General features: G+C 36.4%; 1 long non-coding RNA gene across 3 annotated transcripts in view; it reads left to right on the top strand.

The window, feature by feature from the left end:
* The first annotated feature begins 715 nt into the window (after nt 1-715).
* Nucleotides 716-25525, top strand: part of LOC125096403 (uncharacterized) — a 37669-nt gene continuing 12859 nt past the window's right edge. Inside the window, exons 1-5 of one of the 3 annotated variants that reach the window (XR_007126170.1) lie at nt 718-1130; nt 15992-16178; nt 17106-17207; nt 22008-22176; nt 24768-24823. This is a non-coding gene — a long non-coding RNA (uncharacterized LOC125096403). Of the gene's footprint in view, nt 1131-15991; nt 16179-17105; nt 17219-22007; nt 22177-24767; nt 24824-25525 lie in introns of those variants that run through there. The other 2 variants (XR_007126168.1, XR_007126169.1) reach the window with 2 other exon arrangements.

The following is a 25525-nucleotide window of genomic DNA, read 5'->3' as shown; positions in this document are numbered from 1 at the left end:
CGGGAAAACTGCGGTAAAAGACGGCTCGGTTCGGCAAATGGGGGAGGGAACGCTGGTCCCCCTTCTCCTGTCAAGGGGCCGCGGCCTGCGGAGCCCCGTGGCGCCCCGGGCCCGGCCCCGGGCGGGGGGTCCGGCTGACAGATCCGCTGGGCGGCGGCTGCTCCGCTGCAGCCCGTCCGCGTCCCGCTCAAACTGCAACTCCCCTCCCCCCACGCCCCCGTCTCTCCGCGCTCCCGCCACATTCCGCCCGCCGCCGCCCACTCCCAGACACCCAATTACCCCCAACCCATCTCCTCGCATTTTTAGCAATTAAAATGAGGGCGGACCCAGTGCCCACTCCCTGCACCCCCCAACGCCTGACGGTCCCACCACTGCCACCTCCCAGGTCCCGCTATTACTTCTTCAGGTTCTTACCGTCTGCGGCAACCCTGGCGAAGCCCCACGGACTGCCCTTTGGTCGAAGTAATTTTTGGCGATTTTTTTAGTGATTTTTCGGCGGAGTCCTAGTAGCGCTATAATCTCGGACAGGTTATCCCGTCTCTCCCGCTAGATTGATGAGATCAGGCATCACTCGAAAATGGCGCCGAAAGCGCTGAGGCTCCTCATTCAAATTCGTTAGAGCCAACCCCGCCGCCCCAGGGCATGCCGGGAACGCGGGCTGCCTACACAGCTGTCAACACCGCCTCCAAACCCCGCTCCGGCTTTCCCTACACTTCTGCTCATGCGCAAACTCCTACCCCAATATCCGCGCCTTGAACATGCGCAGAATCGTCGCTGTTGGCCGCTCTCACTTCTTTTCCTCAGTCTCACTCCTCCGGCCTCCTTTCTTGCGCGTGCGTGCAACTCCTTTGCTCAGCCGCGGACGTGGAGGAACCGTGCGGTTGTGGGCTGGAGGTGCATAGATGACATGTCAGTCGGTAGGTATTTATTCTACTGTTCTAGGAAAACAAATAAGGGTGCAGCTTAGACGAAAAGAAACACGTTTTATTGCCAGTGTCTAAACTCCTAAACAACGGAATTGTGTATGGATACACGTGTACTTAAAACAGCCCGGTGTGTGTGTAGACACTTGCTGTATGTCAACGCTTTACGGGAGTTATTGCACCTAAGCCTCAGGACAACTTTATGGGGTAGGTACAGTTATTATTATCCGTTTGCAGACCAGGAAAGCAAGGCTCAGAGACTTCTAAGTAATTTGCCTTAGGAGACACAGGCAGCAAGCACGTGGATGAGTCCCCATCTGTCAGATTCTGGAACTTGGGCCACTTTGTATCCCACTGTGCCATGCAACCCGAGCTCACACAGGCGTGGTTTCCCCTGCTCAACAACTGCGTGTGTGTGTGTGTGTGTGGGTGGGTGGGTTTGAGAGAGAGAGAGAGAGAGATGTGTGCGGTGTATGCATGCGTGCGCGCGCGTCCGGCGTTCAGGATTATTTAAGTGTGTTGGAGCTCTACTTCCCGGTTCTAGGCTGCCTGTTGAGTCGGTGCTTTCATCCAGTCCAGTTTCTCTTACAGCCTCACTTGTTCTTAAACGTTTTGCTCTGTTTTGGGTAAATGGGCAGTCTTTGGCCATCACTCTGTGTGTGTGAGTGTGTTTGTGTGTATTTTAAGGGTGGTAAAAGGAACTGAAACTATCAAAGACGGGGTTCCACTGTGAGACACATTAATAAAATAATAGTAGATAGATCACGTACTGAATGCACTCTGGCTAGGCACGGTAGTAAATAAGTGCTTTACGGACTGATCCTGTTTGCTGCTCACAACAACCCCATTAAGAAGGTATTATCGTCATTTTACACATGAGGACACCCGAGACTCAGATTAAGAAATTTGGCCCTAAATCTTGTAACTAGTAAGTAGAAGCACAAGACCTAGACAAATCTGTGCTCACCTTCAAAAACTGGACGCTAAGACAGGACAATAAATGATAATAAAATAGGCAGTATTTTAATACCTTCCTTAAAAACCTCTTTGAATCATTCATATGCTTGGGAGCGTTATCCTACCCGCCACCAGGCTAGTTAAGATGAAAATGAAAACAATACCACTGCCATTGATTCTAAATCATGACATTTTAAGTTTATTTTTGGTTACTTTTTTCCTGATCCCAAGTTAAAATACATTTTCTAAAGAACCCAACAATTTGAAATCTGGGGTCTTGCTACATTTTTTCCCAGTTTTTGTTGCAAAACTTGTGATGAACCTTAACTGTAGGAGTATATAAAAACATATTATGAGGGTTAAAGAAGACTATGGATATTCAAAGTGTCTGATGTACTAAGTAAGGAAATGGGAGAAGGCTAGCATAATTTGCATTACTGAAGTAGAATTAGAAAAGAAAAGGACTTTAGTAATTTGAGATCATCAAGAAGTAACATTGCAGAGTAGTGTTTGTCTTATATCTCTATAGTACTTTTGTGCATTTGTTAGGTGTGTGGACTCTGGAACCAAACTGCCTGGATTGGGAACTCAGCTCTCTTACTAACTAGCTTTGTGACCCTCTGTGAGTTACTTTTTCTCACTTTGATCTTTTAAAAAGGAGTAACCATCTCATGAGGTTGTTGTAAGGAAGTTAATGAGCTAATATATAGTAAAGGCATTTGAACAGTGTTTGGTGTATTGGTAAATGTTATTGTGCGCCATTAACACTGATCTTTTAAAATAGCTTCTTGTGTTTTAAAAAGTTTTAAGTTAGCGCCATTAGGAGTTAAGCTGTTGTGTTCAAAAGTCCCTTAAAGGGGCGCCTGGGTGGTTCAGTCCTTAAGCGTCTGCCTTTGGCTTGGTCCTGGGATGAAGCCCCACATCAGACTCCCTGCTCAGCAGGAAGCCTGCTTCTCCCTCTCCCACTCCCCCTACCTGTGTTCCCTTTCTTGCTGGGCCTCTCTCTGTTAAATAAATAAATAAAATCTTTCTTTAAAAAAACAAAAACAAAGAACAAAAGTCCCTTAAAATGACAAATCAGCCTGACAAATTATTTTTGCCAAATATGAGTAATGGTTTCTGCCAGATGAGTAAGAATGTTAATTTGTCTTATCATTTCATAAGAGTATCATACGGAAATGGAATAGTTTTGCTTTTTCTAATTATTAAAATTAAGGGGGGAGGGGAAAATCAGGCCAGTCTAAAATATGAAGTAAAATATAAAGTAAAAACTGTCCAAATTTCTATCATCCAGACATAAATACATATTCTTTGTTCCTTAAAAACGTATCTGTGGTGAGAATTGGCTAGAGGTAGTCTGGAATAAGTAGTATATTTGAGGAACTTATTTGCACGATTGTACTTGAATTAAATGAACTGGTAAATTTTTGATCTAGCCCCCTTTTAGATATATTCTGTCAGGAGAATTCTAAAGTGATGATGTTGTTGGTAAGTAACATTTACTGAGTTTCTACTATGTGTCAGCTAAGCATGTATATGCATTTCCCCTTGAATTCAACCTCATAAGAACACTTGAGGCTGGTGTATTCATCTCCATTTTGCAGACTAAAGTTTATATGGTGGTTACTTTTAGAAGATTTAAGCCGTGTTTGGTTTAAAATACTATTCAACAAACCAAAAACCCTTCATAAATCTTCTCAATTCACCAAAATGGGAGAAAACAAAATCAAGTAACATGGTTGCCATGTCTGAACCAAAAACCCAGTTGGAAAAATGTTTTGAAAACCCAGTTTATATTTGACCACAAGGGGGTGCAAATAATTGAGCTGAATTTTAAAGGGGAAAAAAGTGCTTTTCACTTCAAATTATCAAATTCACAGGTAAAAACTAGTAAGAATACCTCCTCCAAACTTTAATACTCCACATATTTACGTACTTAATGAATAAGTCAGTTATTTAGGTACTCAATTAGGGCAGAAGTTTTCAGCTTTCTTTCATCTTCAACATGGTGAAGAGTTTATCAGCCCTACCCCCACTCCTTACCCCATTTGTGTCTCTGCATACTCTACTTGTCATAACAACAGAACTGAAGTTATAATTTAAAATCTGAGGTTTTACCTGGAGACTGGAATGCAATCACCAGCTAATGAATGGTAAATATGGGTAGTGTGGAGAACAGAGGTTTTGTAATTTCAAAGCTTTCTTGCCTTCCTGCCATTTCTAATGAGTAAGCTACAACTGATGAAATGTTGGCTTCAACATATTAACTTATTTAGATAAAACTGTGAAAGCTATAGGTCTGTTCATCTTTTACAAAAGAATGAAGACTCTTGAAGAAAACATTTTGAACGGTAACTTGAAAACTTAGTATACATGGGAGAATGTTTTAAAGACAGTTTGTTTGGGCGCCTGGGTAGCTCAGCTGGTTAAACCTCTGCCTTTGACTTGGGTCACGATCCCAGGGTCCTGGGATCGAGCCCCACATCGGTCAGGCTCCCTGCTAGCCGCCCCCCCCACCCCACTGCCTGCCTCTCTGCCTGCTTGTGCTCTCTCTGTCAAATAAATAAATAAAATCTTAAAAAAAAAAAAAAGACAGTTTGCTTTGATGGGTTTTAAAGTAACTTTTATTTTCTTATCGGTCTTGTTTCTCCAAGGTGGACTTAATTCTTAAAAAACCTTTTGACTTAGAAATAATTTTAAATTGGCTTGGTTGGTTAAGAGTCCCATTCATGATTTTGGCTAGGGTCATGATCTCATGGATCCTGGGATCCAATGGGGAGTCTACTTGAGATTCTCTCCCTTTGCCCCTCCCTCCACACTTGCACATGTTCTCTCTCTCTCTCAAATAAATAAAAAAGAAAATAACTTAAAGTTTATAAAAAAATGCAAAAATTAAGATAGTTCAAAGAACTTCCTTATCATTTGCTTGCTCTTGTGTAAGGTCCCTCTCTTACCACATACATGTATACTTCCGTACATTTTTTTCTGAACCATTTGAGGTTAAGTTACATACATTTTGGCCTGTCACCCTTGAATACTTAAGAGTATTTCCTACCAATTAGGGCTAGGGTTAGGGTTAAATTTACATTGAAATAATACTTCAGTCTACCACTATATTCCAGTTTTGTAGCTTGAACCTTACTAGCACTCCCCCTCCAGTACAGGAGTCAGTCTGGGGTCAGGGAATACATTTAGATGTCATGACTCTTTAGCTTCCTTTATTTTGGCACATTTCCAGCCTTTATCTTTTATGACCTTGACCTTTTTAAAGAATATAGCTTTTTACTCCATTGGACTTTTTCTTACTTTTTTTTTTTTTAAGATTTATTTATTCAGGAGAGCCGGGGGAGTGCCTGGGAAGGGCAGAGGGAGAGGAAAAGAAGCAGACTCCCACTGAGCATGGAGCCCAAGGCTGATGATCTTATAAGCCTGAGACCATGACCTGAGCTGGATTAACTGTAGAAGCCACCTGGGCACGCCTCCACCACTCTTTTTAATAAAACGTTCCTTATTTTGTTTTTGTCTGATGTTTCCTCATGATTAAAGTGGGGTTATATATACTCTCAACTGGAGTATTGCACAGGTGATATTGTGTCCTGTGTAGTGTATCACTTCCGGAAGCACATGATCCATCTGTCCCTCCTTGGTGATACTACTTTGATCACCTGGTCCATATGTGGCCCAAATTTTCCATTGTATAGTTACTGTTTTTTTTTTTTTTTTTCTTCCTGGTATTAAAAAAAACAAATTGTGGGGAAAGATTTGAAGATATATCCTGCTCATCATCAAAATCCCCGTTGAAATTTAGCATTGATTATTGCTGATATAATTTTGCCATAATGATTGCAAAGTGATTCAACAAATCTAATACTCTCTCCACATCTACCAAGTAGTCCACAGCATTCCACTGTGAACAAAGAACCCTTTCTTCTCTGTTTATTATCTGCATTAACTTATGAATTCCTGTTTTTCCATTGTGTATTTGTTTTTGTTTTCTTGAGTTCTAGCTATAATTTTGTACACTTATTTATTTCTTTACTTTAAAGATTTTATTTGTTTGACAGAGAGAGACAGCGAGAGAGGTAATACAAGCAGGTGGAGTAGGAGAGGGAGAAGCAGGTTCCTGCAGAGCAGGGAGCCTGATGTGGGGCTCAATCCCTGGAATCATGGCCTGAGCCAAAGGCAGATGCCCAATGACTCAGCCACCCTGGTGCCCCTGTACACTTTTTTAAAATCAGTCATTTGAAGGTAAGTTGTTATGTCATGACCTTTCACCTCTAAATATTTAAGTCTGTATTTAATTATTTTGATATTTAAATTGTCCCAGATTAAGCTAGTGGGAGCATTTTAGTTTGGGTACTATGTCTTTGTGATATGCCTACATCATTTCCTTTTTTTTTTTTTTTTTTGAGCACTTCCTTATTTTCTGGTATAATAAGATGTTCCATGTTCATCTTGTCCTTACTCTGCGCCAGCCCTGGAATTAGCCTTTTCTCTAAGGAGTCCTGTTTCCTTTTAGTACAGAATGGTACTAGAGACCAAGGATAGGTATGCTCATGCTAATGAAGTGTTTCTGCTTCTTGGATCTTTCATATGACTGCACTAAGAAATATGTACACACATAAAGAATATTTATATATACAAACAAAAATGTACATACAAACAAATGTGCATACACTTATATACATATATTAATGATATGGGCTTCATTTTACATTATCTTCATTATAATTATAACTGAGAAGATGCCATAGCAACATTTACAAAGTTCTTAATAAAGGCAACAAAATCACAATCCACACAAACCACTCATACAATTTTCATGTTCTCTTTTAGTCAATATCTATACATATAAATTTTAAAGGGTCATAGTGTGAAATCAGTTTTATCTTTTTCCACTTAACATGTTGTTAGCATCTGTGAGTTACTATATCATTTTATAATCTTCATTCTAAATTGCTAAACATGCTACATGTCATTCAGCAGATTCTACCATTCTTCTATTGCTGGACATTTAGGTTGTTTCCAATATTTTGCTATTTAAAATAATTCTGAAGTGAACATTTTTATACATGTACCTTTTCTAACTGACTTTCTTATTTATTTGCTTATTTATTAGAAGATTTCCCAGAGGTGGGAATACCAGTTCCCACAGGCAGGTATGTTTTGATGGGTTTGATATGTTTTGGCAAACACATTTAATCTAACAATTACCAAAGCCCAAACCAGGGTTGGATATATAGAGATGAAAAATATGTAGTCCCTGGTGGGAAGAAACTTAAAGTCTAATGAAAGATAGATAAATTCTCTAAAAATGACAATTAGAGAAATAATAGACAAAGAGCATTTAAACCAGATTAGGAATAAGTGGCTCAGAAAAGCTTTTTAGGAGTAGAGCTATATCTCTTTTTTTGTTTTTTAAGATTTTATTTATTTATTTGACACAGAGAGAGGGATCACAAGTAGGCAGAGAGGCAGGCAGGCAGAGAGGGAGAATTAGGCTCTCCGCCAAGCAGAGAGCCTGATGTAGGGCTTGATCCCAGGACCCTGAGATCATGAACTGAGCCGAAGGCAGAAGCTTAACCCACTGAGCCACCCAGGCACCCCAGTAGAGCTGTATCTTGAGAGGTATCTTGATGGAACCTAAAGGGACTAAGGTTATTTGAGTGTGAAAGAGAGTAGACATAGGCCATGGAAAGCATTTTAAATATAATCATTGCATTGTAAGAAGACAGAAGTCAGGAAGAACCTGCATGTTCAAGAAAATTCAGGTAGTTTATATGATCTGTTGCTACATCACTTTGGAGGAGTTGAGGAGGTTTAGCCTAATCAAGTGGATAGAGGTAACCGTGAAGGGTCTTGGATGTCACCTTTATAAAATGCACTTGAAAAATCTCAAACCAGTGAGTAAGATACTGGATGCTGGAGGAATGCTGAGGTGGCTCAGTTGGTTAAACATATGCCTTCGGCTCCACTCATGTTCCCAGGGTCCTGGGATCAAGTCCTGAATTCGGCTCCTTGCTCAGCAGGGAGCCTGCTTCTCCCTCTGCCTATAACTCATCTTGGTTGTGCTCGCTCTCTCTCTCTCTCTCTCTCTCTGTGACAAATAAATAAGTAAAATCTTGACAACGAAAACAGCAACAACAAAAAACCCCCCAAAAATCCAAGGATACTGAAGAATAGATGAAAAAATGTGAGAGTAATGGTTGAGTCCTTCAGAGGCTATTGTAGTTATCCAAACTAGCAATAAAGAGTGCTTGAACTAAAGAAGTAGAAATGGGAGTGAAATCAAGTACAAAGGGATTGAATTTACTCGGTATTAATATGTAGGTATTTCCAGGTAACTAGCACAAAGTGTCAGGTATTGTTCAAGGTACTGAGCATATTAGTCATGGCTCCTCCTGTTGTGATATAGTCTCATGAGAGAAGCAATGTTTAAGTTAATAATTTTACAGTTTACAACTGTGGTAAGTACTGTACCAGAAGAACACAGATGCATTGAAAGCATACACTAGGGAGACCTAACACTGGAGGTTTAACTAAGGCCTTCCTAAGGTGGAATGGTTAAGCTGAGACTTAGGAATTAGCTAGGCCAAAAAGAAAGGAAGAACATTCTAAGCAAAGAGTGTATGTTAACATCCTGAGCAGGAAGGACTGGTAAATTCATTGCCCATGTGGCTAGAGCGGAGTAAGTAAAGATGGAAAAAGTTGGAAGGTAAGACTACAGAGAAGGTTTAGGAGGCTTTGTTTATGGAGAAGAGAGGAGGAGATATGTCACAGGACTCCTAGGTTTCTGGTGTGGGCAACTGAGTGGCGATGGATGCCATTTCCTGAGATACAGAAACTAGAACAGGTTTGATATATTGGTTTTGAGATGCCTGGTGGGTTAAGTACATCCTCCCATTCTTACTTACAGATAACTAGATCGTAGGATTGGATTTTGATTTACAAGTCTGGAATTTAGGAGAAAGGTCTGGTTTGCATGTTGTCTATAGATTTACTAGTTGACCAATTATAGATGGTCATTTAAACTATGGGCTTGGATGAGGTCACCAAGGTATGTGGAGTGATAAAGACGTTCAACACAGAATCTCAGAGAATATTGTCTGATAGCTACACAAAAAATAAATACACAGGAAAAAATTCACTATTAATACAAAAGATACATGACAAACTGAAAAATATTTTTTAACTTATAAAGCAGATAATGGGTTAATATACTCAATGTACAAAGAGATAAGTCTATAAGAAAAATAGAACAATTAACAAATACACAGTTAACAAAAGAAGGAAAACAAATACATTAAAAAAATTAATGAATATTTGAAAAAGCAAAACCTGAAAGTGAAAGTAATTTTAAGTTTTCACCATCTATCTCATTTTTACCGATTTACTTTTTAAAATCAGTAATTGAGGACCTTGTTAAGAGACTGGAGGATGTTAAAAAAAAAAAAAGAGACTGGAGGATGTTGATGGACTGATGGATCACATAATTCTTATAAATCTATTTTTAAAGTATTTGTTTCTCTCATTCATAAAAAATTAGATCCTAGTTGTTAGCATGACTTTAGTTGTAGAACTTGAGAGATATGGAAAATCCAACTGGATGATCTTAAGGTATCCAGAGATATGCAGAATGAACTAACTAGTGATGAAAATTAGCTATAATCATAGTGGTACATGGAAGAATTAAATTATGTGTAATTTGAATCTGGGTTATATGTCTGTAAGATCACCTCTTTTGGGGGGCTCTGATAATTAACTTCAGTGCCTGGCATGGTAACTCTAACTTGCTTGAGTTGGCGTTTTTTACCAGGAAGTCAGAGTTTTAGCCCCAAGAAGATGCAAATTAAATGTAGAATGATTTAACAAATCAGACATATCCTATTACAGCTTAGGTAGGAATGATCTATATACTTTAAGTTCTTGTAATGTTTAAGAAAATTAGGCAAATATCAATTTATTGCAATTAAAAAATAGTATTATGAGTGAGTATTATGGAAGCAGTCAGAACAGATTCATACATAGCATTTTCAACTCTGATTTAAGGTTAGAGAAGTATAAGGGATTTTCTCCCCATATGAAGAACAGTTTTACTTCTATAGTCTTGAGCACAGATTATAAGGCTGATCTAAAATTCAATTACAGTTAATAATGGTTAATATTTATTGAAGAAGTATGAGTTCCTCTCACTCTCTTTACCAATAAGGATACCTGGAAAAGGATAAACCAACTGATTGCAGTTATCTACTTTCTAAAGAATTTGTGTGAACATGCTGTCTTTAGATGAAATATTGAATACAATGTTTTGGAATGTTGTTTTTAAAAATAATAGGTTTGGAGTCATAGAATCTTAGTAGTTAAAACATGTCCTTTGTAACTGCTACCCATTTTCAAAGTACCCCATGCAGCTACTGAGAATAAATTCATTCCCATCTATGTGTGATAACCTTTTAAATATGACCACTATTAGGGCACCTGGCTGGCTCAGTTGGAAGAGTACAAGACTCTTGATCTCAGGGTTGTGAGTTCTACATGTTAGGTGTAGAGATTACTAAAAAAATAAAGAAGCTTAAAAACATAAATATGGGGGCACCTGGGTGGCTCAGTCATTAAGCCTCTGCCTTCTGCTCAGGTCTTGATCCCAGAGTCCTGGGATTGATCCTGCATTGGGCTCCCTGCTCAGCGGGAGGCCTGCTTCTCCCTTGCCCATTCCCCTTGCTTGTATTCCCTCTCTCGCTGTGTTTCTCTCTGTCAAATAAATAAATAAAATATTTTAATAAATAAATAAATAAGATCACTATTATCTTCAACCATGAAGGCAACTGAATCCCTGCCCCCCAAACATCCTTAGTGGCTCTGTGATGTTAAACCCTTCACCATCTTGGCTTTCTTCTGGTTATGCGCCATTTTAATAGGGCCCCTCTCAAAAAGTGACACACCCAGAACAGTAAATCATATACCATATATGGTCTGAAATATACCCAGTGTTAGTTAACTTTTTGTCCTAGCCATTAAAATGTTTGTATTTGGGGAACAGTTTAATCTAAGATAATAAAAAGGACTGGTAAATAATAGAAATGGATCTCTATTGATCCTTTATCAAAAGAAAATTGAAGGGTTTTAATATAATATTCACATTGAGTAAAAACTTTTAAAAGTTTTAACTCATGACCTTCTCAGAGACTTTGTTGACTTGGGGCAAGCCTTGTCCTGAAAGTTGAGGACAATGAACCAGGAATCTATTATCATTCATTTCTTATTTATTTTTAGTAAACAGAAGTAAAATTGAGACCCTCTGGTCTCTAGGAGATACGACTATGTGTGATGAGTTCTCAATGTGTGATGAGTTCTCTATGACAGTTGAACTTCATGCTATATTTCAATTCTTCATGTGTAAAAAATTATTTCTTCCTTGTAGCACAAATCTGTAGGGAAATGAGAATGAAATGTAACACATTCTTTTCTGGCATAGAAATGCTTATGTGTTTAAAACAAATTAACTTTTTAAGGCAGCTCTGAAGAAGTAATTTATTTTAAATAGGTGAACAGTTTACAGCTCTTGTGGGAACATTTTTTCCTCACTTTTCTTCATCATAGGATTAGGCCCTATGTTTTTAATTTAAGTCCTTTAATTTTTGCTGTTAACATGTAATTTACTTGATGACCCTATTCTATTAACTTTTGATCCACTGAGCCCAGGACAGTATATACAATACATATACATAATTTTAAGGAAACTCTTAAAGAAAAATAAGTGGTTTGAAGTATCATACATACTAATTTTTTCCCCTTTTGGAAGAATGTATTTTATAAGCATAGGGTTTTCTTTAACAATTAGATATTTGGGGCGCCTGGGTGGCTCAATGGGTTAAAGCCTCTGCCTTCAGCTCGGGTCATGATCCCAGGGTCCTGGGATCGAGCCCCACATCAGACTCTCTGCTTTTTAAAAACAAAAACAAAAACAAAAAACAATTAGATATTTATGCCATTAGCGAAACAACCAAAAGCTCATGTGACTTAACTGCAATATTTTTAATAAACTGCAAAACTACTAATATATTATGGTGGATACAAAACTTTTCCTGACAAGAAATTTTTTTTTTTAAGATTTTATTTATTTATTTGACAGACAGAGATCACAAGTAGGCAGACAGGCAGGCAGAGAGAAAAGAGGGGAAGCAGGCTCTCCGCTGAGCAGAGAGCCCAATGTGGGGCTCGATTTCAGGACTCTGGGATCATGACCTGAGCTGAAGGCAGAGGCTTTAACCCACTGAGCCACCCAGATGCCCCATGACAAGAAATTATTTTAGCATGTGACCAAACCTAATAATCCTCCCATTGACCTTTATTTATACACACATTATACACATATTTCCTTTATAAAGGAATGTGTATAAATTTATAAAGGAATAAAATATAAAGGAATGTAAAATTGAAAGTTCCTAAAATTTAACCCTTTAGATATAAAAAATGTTAGTTAATACAGTTGTTAATTATGATAGAGTTCAAAGCTTCTTATAAATCACTTGATGTAAAAATACTTCTATTTGCCCTTGACACTAGACCTGTGGACTCACTTTTGAACATCCCCCCAGTTATAAAATACCTGGGCATTAAACAATATTGAAAAAAATCATGAATGATTTGGGAGGCATTGTTTCTGAAGGCCCCTTAACAATATCCCACTTTACTCTCTTTTTCCAACTGACAAAGGAAGACTCTGTCTTTCGTTTCTTGGTATTATTGAATTTTATTCATTTAACATTATTATATATTATACTTGGTTTTCCTTCTTCGGGAAAATTGCAGTTTGTATCGTGTGGAATAGATGGTTCCATCTTCCAGGCATCAGAAAGCAAAGTGGAAAAGATTTGGGGAGGCAGTGGGACCCCTCTGTTCTACCTGTGCCACACTAACTTTACTACAAGGGTGGCTATGGGGGTGCGTTCACTTTCATAATTTTGGAAGCATGGATAGGTTGAGTGCTGTTTTAAACAGTAGAATAGGATATGAAAGGAAGCTCAATTTATAGGGAAAACTCAGTTTGTTAGTTTATCTAATTCCTAATGTGATATATGTTTATAGGTATGTGTGTGGTATATGTTTTAAAGAAATTCTGGTGAACTAACAAGGTATAAAGTTATGTCTTGTTATATAAACTTAATATGAATCCTACTATTTATTTAACTTTTAATATGCAGCTTAATAATTATTATGGTTACCTTTAAGTGTGCCACGTTTACCTTATTCAAAAGTGAACAGATAGTAAAGCAGTAACTGCTGTGTGATAAAAACTTTGGCATGGGGGTATAAACAGGGTTTCTTTTTTTTTTTTTTAAAGATTTTATTTATTTATTTGACAGAGAGAAATCACAAGTAGGCAGAGAGGCAGGCAGAGAGAGAGGAGGAAGCAGGCTCCCTGCTGAGCAGAAAGCCCGATGTGGGGCTCGAACCCAGGACCTGGGATCATGACCTGAGCCGAAGGCAGCGGCTTAACCCACTGAACCACCCAGGCGCCCCTAAACAAGGTTTCTGATCTCTGGGAATAGTGGAGGCTATTTATGCTTCTGTGTAAGCCTTTATGGTTTGCTAATATGGTAACATGGTTGTAATTTCTTAATTTAAATACTAGGGGAAATGTAAAATATGCTCTATTATTATCACATATTATTATATATAGTAATAATTATTACTTAAGTAAATGGAAGTAGTTTCACATGGTTTTATAGTCATGGGGGCAAATAATAAGATTTTGGACTAGGGTAACAATGGATGGGATAGAGATGAGGAAGAATCTAGAATGACTTTCTAGTTCCTGTCTTGGTTGTAGAGTACAATAGGGGTAAAATTAACCAGGACAGAGGCAAATGGAGAACAGGGATTTTGGCTTCTGAGTATGTGTGTATAAGGATGTGGAATAGAAAACTGGGAAAGGGGAAGGAGATGAGAAACTCAATGAAGACATATTGAATATGGAAAATTGTCACTGGGATATCCATATAGAGAAGTTCAGTAGGGAGCTCAGCATGTGCATCTGAGGCTTGGGAGAAAGGTTGGAGCTTGAAGCAGATATCACTAAAAAGGTAGTAGTTGAAATTTTGGGGGAATTGGATGCTGTTGCTCATAGAAACTGAATATAGTGAGAGGAAATGAAAACCAGCATTAGTAAATGGGCAAAGTAACAGAAGGCAGGAAAAAAAAAATTAAGAGTAAATCACAGAAGGGTGGAAGGGAGCACCAACAGAGCTCAGTGTTCTAGAAGCCAATGGGAGGACTCAGGAAAAAAGGAGTCAGGAGGATCAGAAGATACAGATAGGTCAAGTAAATTGAAAAAGATAATAGGATTTGGCAATTTTGTCATTGTAATGTTTGCTAGAATATTTTCATTGTGTTGATGATGGTAGAATTCTGTGTTGGGTTGAAAAGTATTATATTTATTTTTAAAAAGATCTTATTTATTTATTTATTCGTTTGTTTGTTTGTTTGTTTGCCTGCAAGAGAGTTTACAAGCAGGAGAAGCAGCAGGCAAGAAGGGAGAAGCGGGCTTCCTAGCAGGGAGCCCGATGACTGACTCGATCCCAGGACCCTGGGATCCTGTGAGCCAAAGGCAGATGCTTAACCAACTGAGCCACCCAGGCATCCCGAAAAGTACTTTAAATTGAGAAAAGTTACAATAGATTTATATTATTTCAAGGCTTTTTGTTTCTTCTTCAAAACAGGAATAACAGATGCTATAGAGAATAGTTTGTAGAATTGAGGAGGAGATTCTCCAGTGAAGAGAGTTTACTATTTATAAAATGTAGGCAGAGACAGCAGAAGAGGAAGAAAAGAGATTAAAGAGAAGAGGGATAAAGGTAAAGAAAGATCTGTAGGACATGAGGGAATGTGGGATCAAGGGAGCAGTAAAGAAATTGACCTGGAAAAAGAGATAGGATACTCCTCCCTGAGATGAGAAGAAAGTAAGTAAAGATAGTTACATGTATAACTTATAAATGTGGAACAAGAAGGTTAGGAGGTTCACAGCTTACAGTTTTGACTTTTTTTTTTTCTAATAAAGAAGATGTTAAAGAAAAGGGCATAGGTGAAGTAGCACGTTTGAATTGTAGTAAAGTGGCATAAAAATATATGCTCTAAGGAATGGGAGAGGGAATTAGCCAGGGGGCAAAGTTATTATCAAGAGAGACTAATGTACCTGGGAAACTAAGCTAGACAGGAAAAGATATGAAGCCATGCTGAAGATCGTGGTTTGAAAAAAAGAAAAGGGAATAGTTTAGGAATAGAGGCTAAAATAAGAAAGCAGGTGTTAAGGGAATAAGGGAGTGAAAAAATTGGAACAATAAGTGATTGTGGTCTGAGATCAATAGTATTGAAGTCTAAGGCTGTGGAACAATTTCCTAGTGATCAAAGTTTGAGAATATGGGTCTAGGTATGGATCACTGAATGAAGTGATTGTAAGCTGGTGGAGTCAGAGTTCAAGGTTGTTGGATGGGTTGTCCATGTGGACACTGAAGTGGCACATGATGGCAGGAAATGCAGATACTGGAAGTCGGGTGCCAAAGTCCTCTATAAATAAGGGAGGGAATGACTGGGCAATTAAGTAATGAGAATGAAAAAGAGGAATAATAAATTCCAAGATCGCTGAATATGCCCTTTTTGCCCTCACAAATCAAGTGTCACGAGGACAAGGACTTGCCTTATTTAATACTGCAAATAATTGTTGATTAATGGATAGACAAATGATGACCTCTTCATTTTGAATAAGTATTCATATTGAATTAGTATTTTTGGAAACTTTGGGTGTTTGTTGTTATATGCAGTTGCTACTAAAGAATAAACAACAAGATGAACAAGATGTAGAAAAAAATTAATAATCCAAACCCAGAAATAACCACTATTAACCCCCTTTATTACATTTTCATACCTGTTTGTTGTTCATCCTAGTAATAAATATTCAGCTATAATATCCTTTAATGGCTGAGTAGGTATTCCAAATAGAATAAGTATATACCATAATTTAAGCAGTTTCTTATTGGGGGTACATTATATATATGTTTTTTTATTTGTAAATGGGACAATCTAATAACTACATTTTTGCTTTTTTTCCTTAGGATGCAGACTTACAAGTGGATTTTCCAGTAGGATCTTATAGCCAGCCTATTTTTCTTGTTTTTGGCTAATTTCTAACAGGCTTATTAATGTGTATTCCTATTCTGTCCTGCATGGGAATCAGAAAATTGGACAGTATTGTAGGTACTTAATGATGTAGGCATGCTGATAGCCACAAAGTGAGAATTGGTAAGTAAAAGCCCTTTACAAGAATAATGATGGGTATTTAAAAAACTTGGAATTAAGTGTAGTTTTCATGAGCACAATAAGAAATGATTCATAACCTGAATAATAGGATATAGTGGTCAATTCATAAATGCATATTATAATTAAATAAAAAAATTCTGTGAATAACCGACATTTGTTGACAGCATCCAATTTTAGGGGAGGTTTTAGTAAATCATGAATAATCATCAAGTTCATGGCTTCTCGAACTTTTTCCACAAAAGTGTGGTTCATACTACAGAAAAGTGAAAAAAGTGCCCTAGAAGCTTGATCCCAAACTAGGGTTTTCTTTTTCTTTTCTTTCTTTTTTTTTTTTTTTAAGATTTTATTTATTTGTTTGTCAGAGAGAATGAGCACAGGCAGAGGCAGAGGGAGAAGCAGGCTCCCTGCTGAGCAAGGAGCCAGATGTGGGACTCGATCCCAGGATGCTGGGATCATGACCTGAGCCGAAGGCAGCTGCCCAACCAACTGAGCCACCCAGGTGTCCCCCAAACTGGGATTTTCTTAAGTTTCTTGTTTTGTCTGAAATTTAATATAAATGTTGCATTATATATAATAGTCCTATGTTTAGTATAAATACAATACTTATAAATTTTTTCAAAATCCCTGAGTAAAATTAATATCTAAGAAGATGCCTCGTGTTTTATTCAGTAGCTTTTAGCATCCTGGCATACTATAAGTTTCCTTTGTCTCAAACTGGACTTTTAGAGCAAAGTTCTAGGCTATTTGATGGTTGTACAATCTGCTCCTTTTCAGTTTTCTCTTTTACACTTTAGCCCAGGCTATTTATAGTAGTGTATGGTAGGGAGTAGATTAATTGATGATTACTTACTTTGAATCTGAGAGTGTTTCAAAAACCCTGAAATGAAAACTTAATATCATTTCCAATAGACTGCACTACAAAAAATGTTAAAGAAAGTAATCCAGACGGAAGGGAAATGATATCAGATGGAAATACAGATCTACATAAAGGAATGATGAACACTGGAAAAGGTAACTGCAGGGTAAATGTTTAAGCTCTTTTTACATTTAATTCTCTTTTAAGCTAATCAACTGTTTAAACAAAAATAATAGCAATGTATTATGGGGTTTACAACATGCATTAGTAAATACATGCCAACAATAGCATGAAGACCAGGAGGAGAAACATAGAAATAAGATAAGGTTCTTTTATTATATCTTAAGTGGCATAAATTCACTTGAAAGCAGACCGTGATAACTATGTAGACTATAAACCCTAAAGCAACCAGTAGAATAATAAAACAACTGTTATAGGTAATAAGCCAACAGAGAAGAAAAGAATGGAATAATAAAGTAATCCAAAAGAAGGCAGAAAAAGAAAAAAAGGAACAACAAAAAGAGGGAACACAGAACAAATGAACAAACAGAAAATAGCAAGATAAGACACTTAAATCTAATTATATCAATAATCACATTAAATGTGAATGACCTAAAAAACCCTAATCAAAGGGTAGAGATTGTCAGATTGGCTAGAAAGCAAGACTCAACACACTTTAAGAATGTTAAGAATGAAAGGATGGAAAAAGATGTACCATGCTGATGCTGACATTAGTCAAAAGAAACTAGTGGGGCTATATTAACATAACAGAAACAAAGTAAGATTTCAGAGCAAAGAATATTACCAGGGTAAAAGAAGGTCATTTTATAAATAAAGGAATCAGTTAATCAGGAGGATATAACAATCCTAAATGTTTATGCCCCGAATAAAAAGGTCCAAAATATGTAGAGCAAGATCTGATAGAACTGTAAGGAGAAACAGACACATCTATAATTATAGTCAGAGATTTTGATACTCCCCCTTCAGTAGTTGCTAGGACAAGTTGAAACATAGCAAGGATATAGTAAACTCAACACTATCCACCAATATTACCCAACTTTCATAACATTCCACTAATAGTAGAATACACTTTCTCTTTAAAGAGTACATGAAACTTTTACCCAGAGGGACCATATTCTTGGCCAGGGTTAGCAAACTATTGATTATGGGGCCAAATCTAGCCTGGTTTTGTACGGCCTATAAACTAAAGATGGTTTTTGCATTTTGAGAGGTTTCTTAAAAAAAGGGAAAAAATATGTGACAGGAGAAACTGTATGTGACCCACAAAGCTTAAAATATTTACTGTCTAACCCTTTAAAGAAGTTTGCCAGTCTCTGTTTTAGACTATAAAATATGTCTCAATACATTTTGGAGGATTTAAGTCATGAGAAGTATGTCTTCTGACCACAGTGGAATTAAATTAGAAATCAATAACAGAAACCTAACTGGAAAATCCCTGAATATCTGGAAACAAAATCACATGCTTCTACATAACCCACTGATTAAAGAAGAAATCCAAAGTGAAATTACAAAGTATTTTGATCTGAGGGAAAATAAAAATACAATATATCAGAATTCACATAAACAAAATGCCTATGTTAAAAAATACAAAAAGTCTCAAAGCAATGACCTCAACTTCCACATTAAGAAATTAGAACAGAAAAGCAAATTAAACACAACCAAAAGAAATGAAATAAAGGTCAAAGTGGAAATCAATGAAATAGAAAGCAAAGATCAATTGAGAATATGTTATCAAAACCTGGTTGTTTGGGATGAGCAAAATTGATAAACCTTTAGCCAGACTGGTTAGGAAAAAAATAGAGAGAGAGAGAGAGAAGATACTTATCAGGAATACCAATATCAGGAATGAGAGAGGTGACATCATTACAAATTCTACAGATACTTCAAGGATAATAAGGGAATATTATGAACAACTTTAGGCAAAAATTTTAACAACTCAGATGAAATGACCAAGTTCCTTGGAAGACAGAAATTACCAAAGCTAACTCAAGAAGAAATAGATAAACTGAATGGTCACATATCCATTTCCAAAAAACTGAATTTCTATTTATTTTTTATTTTTAAGATTTTATTTATCCATTTGTAAGACAGAGAGAGAAAGAGAGTGAGAGCAAGCAGGGGGAGTAGGAGAGGGAGAAGCAGGCTCCCTGCTGAGCAAGGACCCTGATGCAGGGCTTGATCCTAGGACCCTGAGATATGACTTGAGCCGAAGGCAGACGCTTAATCAACGGAGCCATCCAGGTGCCCCAGCAAAAAAATTGAATTTTTAGTTTAAAACATCCCCATAAAGAAAAGTTCTGGTCCACAGGATTTAACTGGTGAATCCTTCCAACATTTAGAGAAAAAAATACCAATTGCACAAACTCTTCCAGAAAAGCGAAGAGAGGAATACTTTCAAGTTTGTTCTTTGATGCCAGCACTGCCCTGATACCCAAGAAAAGAAAACTCAGGCCACTTTCCCTTATGAACACAGATGTAAAAAATTCTAGATGAAATTTTATCAGATCAAATCCAACTATACATAAAAGATAATATTATTTATTGGGTGCTATTTATCCCAAGAATACAGGACTGGTTTAACATTCAAAAATTAATCATTGTAACTCACCAAATTAATCTAAAAAAGAAAAACTGATCATCTCAATAGATGCAGAAAAAGCATCTGACAAAACCCGATATTCATTCTCTATTTAAAAACTCAGCAAACTAGGAATAGAAGGGTACTTCAACCAGATAAAGTACATCTACAGAAAACCTACAGATAATCTCATACCTACTGGTAAAAGACTTCATGCTTGCCCCCAAAGATCAGGAACAACACAATGATGTCTGCTCTTACCACTTTGTTTTTTAAGATTTCTTTCATCCATCCATCCATCCATCCATCCATCCATCCATCCATCCATTCATCTAGAGTGTGAGTGGGATGAGGGGCACAGGGAGAGGGAGGATCCCAAGCAGACTTCATGCTGAGCACAGAGCTCAACACTAGGCTGGATCCCGTAACTCTGAGATCATAACCTGAGTTGAAATCAAGACTTGGACAGAAAAACTGAGTCACCCAGGTGCCCATGCTCTTACTGCTTTTATTCAACATTGGAGGTTCTGCCAGTGTAGTCAGGCAAGAAAAGAAAAAAAAATACATTCAGATTGGAAAGGAAGAAATAAAACTGACATAATTATCCATCTGTTCCACTTGGGGGAATCTACAAAAAGCTACTAGAACTAACAGGTGAATTTAGCAAAACTGCAGGATACAAGATCAATATACAATAATCATCTATATTTCTATGTTCTAGCAACAAACAACCAAAAATGCAGCACTTACAATAGCATAAAAATATGAAATATTTAGGAATAAATCTGATAAAAGGCATGAAAGATCTGTACACTAAAAACAGCATAGTGTTGAGAGGAAGTAAAGACAACTTAAATAACTGAGAGATTTACCTGGCTCAATGCATTCATATTATTAACATGCCAGCTCTCCTTAAATTGATTTATAGGTTCAACACAAACCAAAATCCCAGTAAGTTAAAAAAAAAAAGAAAAAGAAAAAGAAAGATAAGCTGATTCTAAAATTCATATAGAAATGTGAAGACCTGTAATAGCCAGAATAATTAACTTTGACAAGAAGAACAAAGTTGGAGGGCTGATATTATCTGATTTCAAGACTTATTAAATATCTACGGTAATCAAAACAGAGTGGTATTAATTAAGAATAGACAAATAGGGGCACTTGGGTGGCTCAGTCTGTTAAGCGTCTGCCTTCTGCTCAGGTCATGATCATGATCCCGGAGTCTGGGATTGAGCCACACGTCGGGCTTCTTGCTCAGTGGGGAGTCTGCTTCTCCTGCCCCTCACCCTGCTCTTGTGCTCTTTCTCTCACTCTCTCTCAAATAAATAAACAAAATCTTAAAAAATGTATATATAAAAAAGAACAGACAAATAGATTGATGGAACAGAATATAGAGTCTGGACATAGACCCACATATATAATGATAACAGATTTTTGACAAAGTGCAAAGATAATTCAGTGAAGAAAGAATAATTTTGTTTTTTTTAAATACATTGTACTTGGAAGAACTAGATATCCACCTATAAAAATAGGAATTTGATTCATAAATCAATGTACAAAAATGTACTCAAAATTGATCACAGACCTAAATGTAAAACCTGACATTACTATTAAACTTCTAGAGAAAATGTAAGAAAATTTTTGTGACTCTGAATTAAGACAAAGATTTCTTAGATGTGACATCAAAAGTACAATCCATAAATGAACAAATTGAGAAATTGGACTTAATCAAAATTTTACAAACTTCTGTTTTTTAAAATACACTGCTAAAGAAGACAAGCTCCAGCCTGACAGAAACATGTAATAAAGGATTTCTATCAAGAATGTAACATACTCTCACGGTGCCTGGTTGTCTGAGTTGCTAGAGCATGTGACACTTGATCTTGGGGGTCATGAGTTCAAGCCTCACATTGGGTATAGAGATCATGTAAAAAATAAATAAAGATTAAAAAATAAAAGAATGTAACAAACTCTCAAAACTCAACAATGAGAAAACAAAAGTCTCAAAAAATAGGCAAAAGACTTGAATAGTAATTTCAATAGGAAGATAACCCATATAAGCCAATAAGCATATGAAAAGCTGTCCAACTTTATTAACCTCATTAGTCTTTAGGGAAACATACTGTAAAACCATGATGGAACAAGTGGATATCCATATACCAAAAAAAAAAAAAAAAAAGTATACACATCTATTAGAACATCTAAAATGAAAAGTGTTGTTAAGGATTTGGAGAAATTAGAACTTTATATACACTCCTAATAGGAATCTAAAATAATAATACAATCAGTTTGGAAACAGTTTTGCAGTTTCTTGAAAAGTTAAACTTACACCAATATATGATCCATTTCATTGTAGGTAATTCCACAAGAAAAGACAGCATGTTTCTACAGAGATCTGTACAGGAATATTCATAGTAGCTTTATATTTAACAGTCTCCAATTTGAAACAACTCAAACGTCACCAACAGATAAATGGATAAATTGTGATATATTCATATAATGGAATACTACTCAGCAATAAAAAGGTAATGAACTATTATTCTGTGCACCAGCATGATTAATTTCAAAACAATATTGTGAGTGAAGAAAGAAAATATAAAATTCTAGAAAATGCAAACAGATCTATTGGGACAAAGGGCTGACAAACCATTGGTTGTCTGGAGAGAGAAGTGCCGGGGGAGGATTATAAAATGGCAGGGGAAATTCTTAGGGTTGATAGATATATTCACTTCTTATTCTGGTGATGGTTTGACAGGTATATACATGTTAACATTTATCAATTGTATACTCAGTCAATTCTATACATGTTTAAAGTTATCAATTATACACCTTATATATATGCAGTTTGTTGAATATCAGTTATTTTAGCTTAATACACTGAAAAATGTATCTAGAAAATAAAGGAGGGGTGCCTGGCTGGCTCAATCAGTAGAGCATATGACTCTTGATTTTGGGGTTGTAAGTTTGAGCCCCACATTGGGTATAGAGATTACTGAAAAATAAAATCTTAGAAAAGAAAGGAAAATAATTTCAGTTGAAATATAAAAAGGAATTAACATTTATTAGAAATATACCAAGGGGCAAGAACTAGGTAGGTACTTTAAGAATTACAGTTTATGTAAATATATCCTTTCCTATGTGCCAAGCTCTGTTACATGTACTTTAAATATTTTAAGGTGTTAAATCCTTGCAACTCTTTGAGGTATGGGGACTTTTATTACCCTCATTTTACAGATGAGGAAAAAGGAGGTATTAAGTCACAATTTCTGCACAACAGAGTTGAGATTTGAACCTGGGAAGTCTCTTCTTTTGATAGATCTTTATGCCATCCATTTGGCTACAGAGTTTTAGTTCCAGGTTACAAAATGAAAGAATTATGACCCACAAAGGCAGTAACTTTTTCTGGATCACAGAATTTATAAGTAATGTCAAGATTTAAACTCAGATTTGTTCTACTTCAAAATATACACTCTTCTATACTAGATTGCTTCCATTCAGTGGTTCAATAGCAGGACTGATGGTATAATACTACAGATAACTAAGATCTCAGACTATGTGGTCCACTTCTTCCATATGCCTTTTACCACTTAATAGAGCTGTCTGGCACGTTTGTTGACTATAGATTAGAATATGTTTTACATTGATAAGCAAGTAAGAACTCAAAAATTATTTGTTGCTTTGTCTTGACAATTCTCTTTTCAGTATTCATAGTATAGCTGTGTCTGTTGAAACTAAGAAACTGAATCTGTGACTTTGGAGGATTTTTTCAGGCTAATATTAAAGCCAGTAATTTATCTATGTACTTCTATAAGTAGAATTAAATAGATGTGTTCCTATATCCCTAAAATTGAACAGGAGGATTTTTTTTTTTAACTTTTCCATGGAATCTTCCTTTCCTATGAGTGTGTGTGTGTGTGTGTGTGTGTGTGTGTGTGTATGTTAGATTATGGTTACTAATCTGGGAGATATGGTTTGGTATGTGGTCAAAGTGGCACCCAAGAAGATTTTCTTGGTTAAAGTCATGAGAGTAAACAAGAACACAGGAATATTTCCAAATTGCCAAAAAAAAAAAAAAAAAAAAAGGAAAAAAAAGTATTCCATTATACTGAATGAATTCAACAGACATAAAACTTTTATAATAAAAATGTTTTAGGTGAATTTTGGGGGCAAAGGGTATTAAGAAAAGTGACATTGGAATCAAGACACATCTGAACTCAAATCCTAGCTCTGCCCACTTACCAGCTATGTTACGTTGCAGACATAACTTGGGGTTCAGTTTTGCCTATCTGTGAAATGGGTCAGTAATATTTAATCGAGTTGTGAATATTAATTAAATGAGATAGTAAATATTGGAGCACTTAACATAGTGTAAAATATAGAAAGTACTCTACTAAATGTTCCACTGCTAGCTACTATGAAGGTACTTCTACATAAATAGAGAAATCTAAAGCCAGTTTAGATAATCATGAAATGCTGAAATTATTTTCGTGTGATCTGTGTACAGAAAATATCAAATAGATTCTAAAAACTGTTAGTTCAGGGAGTATCAAGCTTGATCCTTTCCTGGTCAAAGAAATATGTAGCCTAGTGCATTTCATAATTGAATCTTCTTTAAAGGTAAATTTCTATTTATGTGGTTCCATAACTGAGATTTGCTTTGGGAGTGGAAATTCATGTTCACTCTGACAGTTTTATATAAAACAAACTCCATATTTAACAGCTAACTAGCTTGAATGACTTATGCTGATGTAAATTTTATTATTTTTATAATTTATAATATAATCATATAATTTATGATAATAATTATAATGTAATATAATTATATAATATATATTAATATATAATAAAATATAATAATTATAATAAAATTGTATAATTTATAATAATATTAATTTTATAAATTAAATTATAGAAAAAATTCTATATTTTTTAAGCCATAGCCTTCATAGGAAAGTATACAGTCAAAGAAAAGTTGCAGATATTTGTTTTGCTTGTTGTATCTTAAGGCACATAATTCATATGAATTGGCTAGGAGGACATTCAGTTAAAAATCAAAACTTCCAGGGGTGCTTGGGTGGATCAATTGGTTAAGTGTTGACTCTTGATTTTGTCTTAGGTCATGATCTTGGAGTCCTGAGATGGAGCCCGGCATCAGGCTCCCCACTCAGCTGGGAGTCTGCTTTAAATTCTCTCTCTCCCTCTCCCTCTGCCTCCCCACCCCTGCCATTCATTCCCTTACAAAGTTCATACATAGCCATTTGATCTTCTTCATTGTATCTTCTCATTAATCCATAGAGTTTCAATCAGTTTCTATATGGTGCCAACTTACACATGTACATCAATAGGTCCAGTAGCTTATCAAGAAAGTCTAAGTCCTCTATATTCTGGTGACATCTCATTTAGATCTGACATTAAGTTCATTTTTTTCCTTCAAGCTATTTCTTTCAAATTTCTTGGCTATTCTTTTTGACAACACAAATTTTCAGACCTTCAAACTTAAAATCTTACATTCATTTCCTTATTTTCTTATCCTCCCATAGGTAAACAGGGGTTAAACTTGTTATAGTTGTTCTTTATTGTGTGCTTCAGATATGTCTCTTTTCATTTTTAAAACTGCCCACTTAACCCACGCTCTTAATTGTCAAGTTTGTATTCTAGGCTGTTATATTGCATTGCATTACAGCCTCTTAGTATTCTCCCTAGCCCTCATCTTGTCTTATCCTTTTCCCACCATCCTACACAAAACACAAAATACTTCTCTTCACACACTCTATAGAGAAGTATTGCTAGGTGAAGAAGGAACTCCTGATTTACTAGAAAAAGGGAATTGAAATAGAATCTCCTTTCCTTTCAGTGATTCTACCTTGAAGGAAA

Source organism: Lutra lutra, chromosome 3 (genome assembly GCF_902655055.1).
Source record: "Lutra lutra chromosome 3, mLutLut1.2, whole genome shotgun sequence".
In the NCBI taxonomy this organism is placed as follows: Eukaryota; Metazoa; Chordata; class Mammalia; order Carnivora; family Mustelidae; genus Lutra; species Lutra lutra.
The sequence above is the reverse complement of the archived record's forward strand: the minus strand, read 5'-3'. Positions and strand labels throughout refer to the sequence as shown.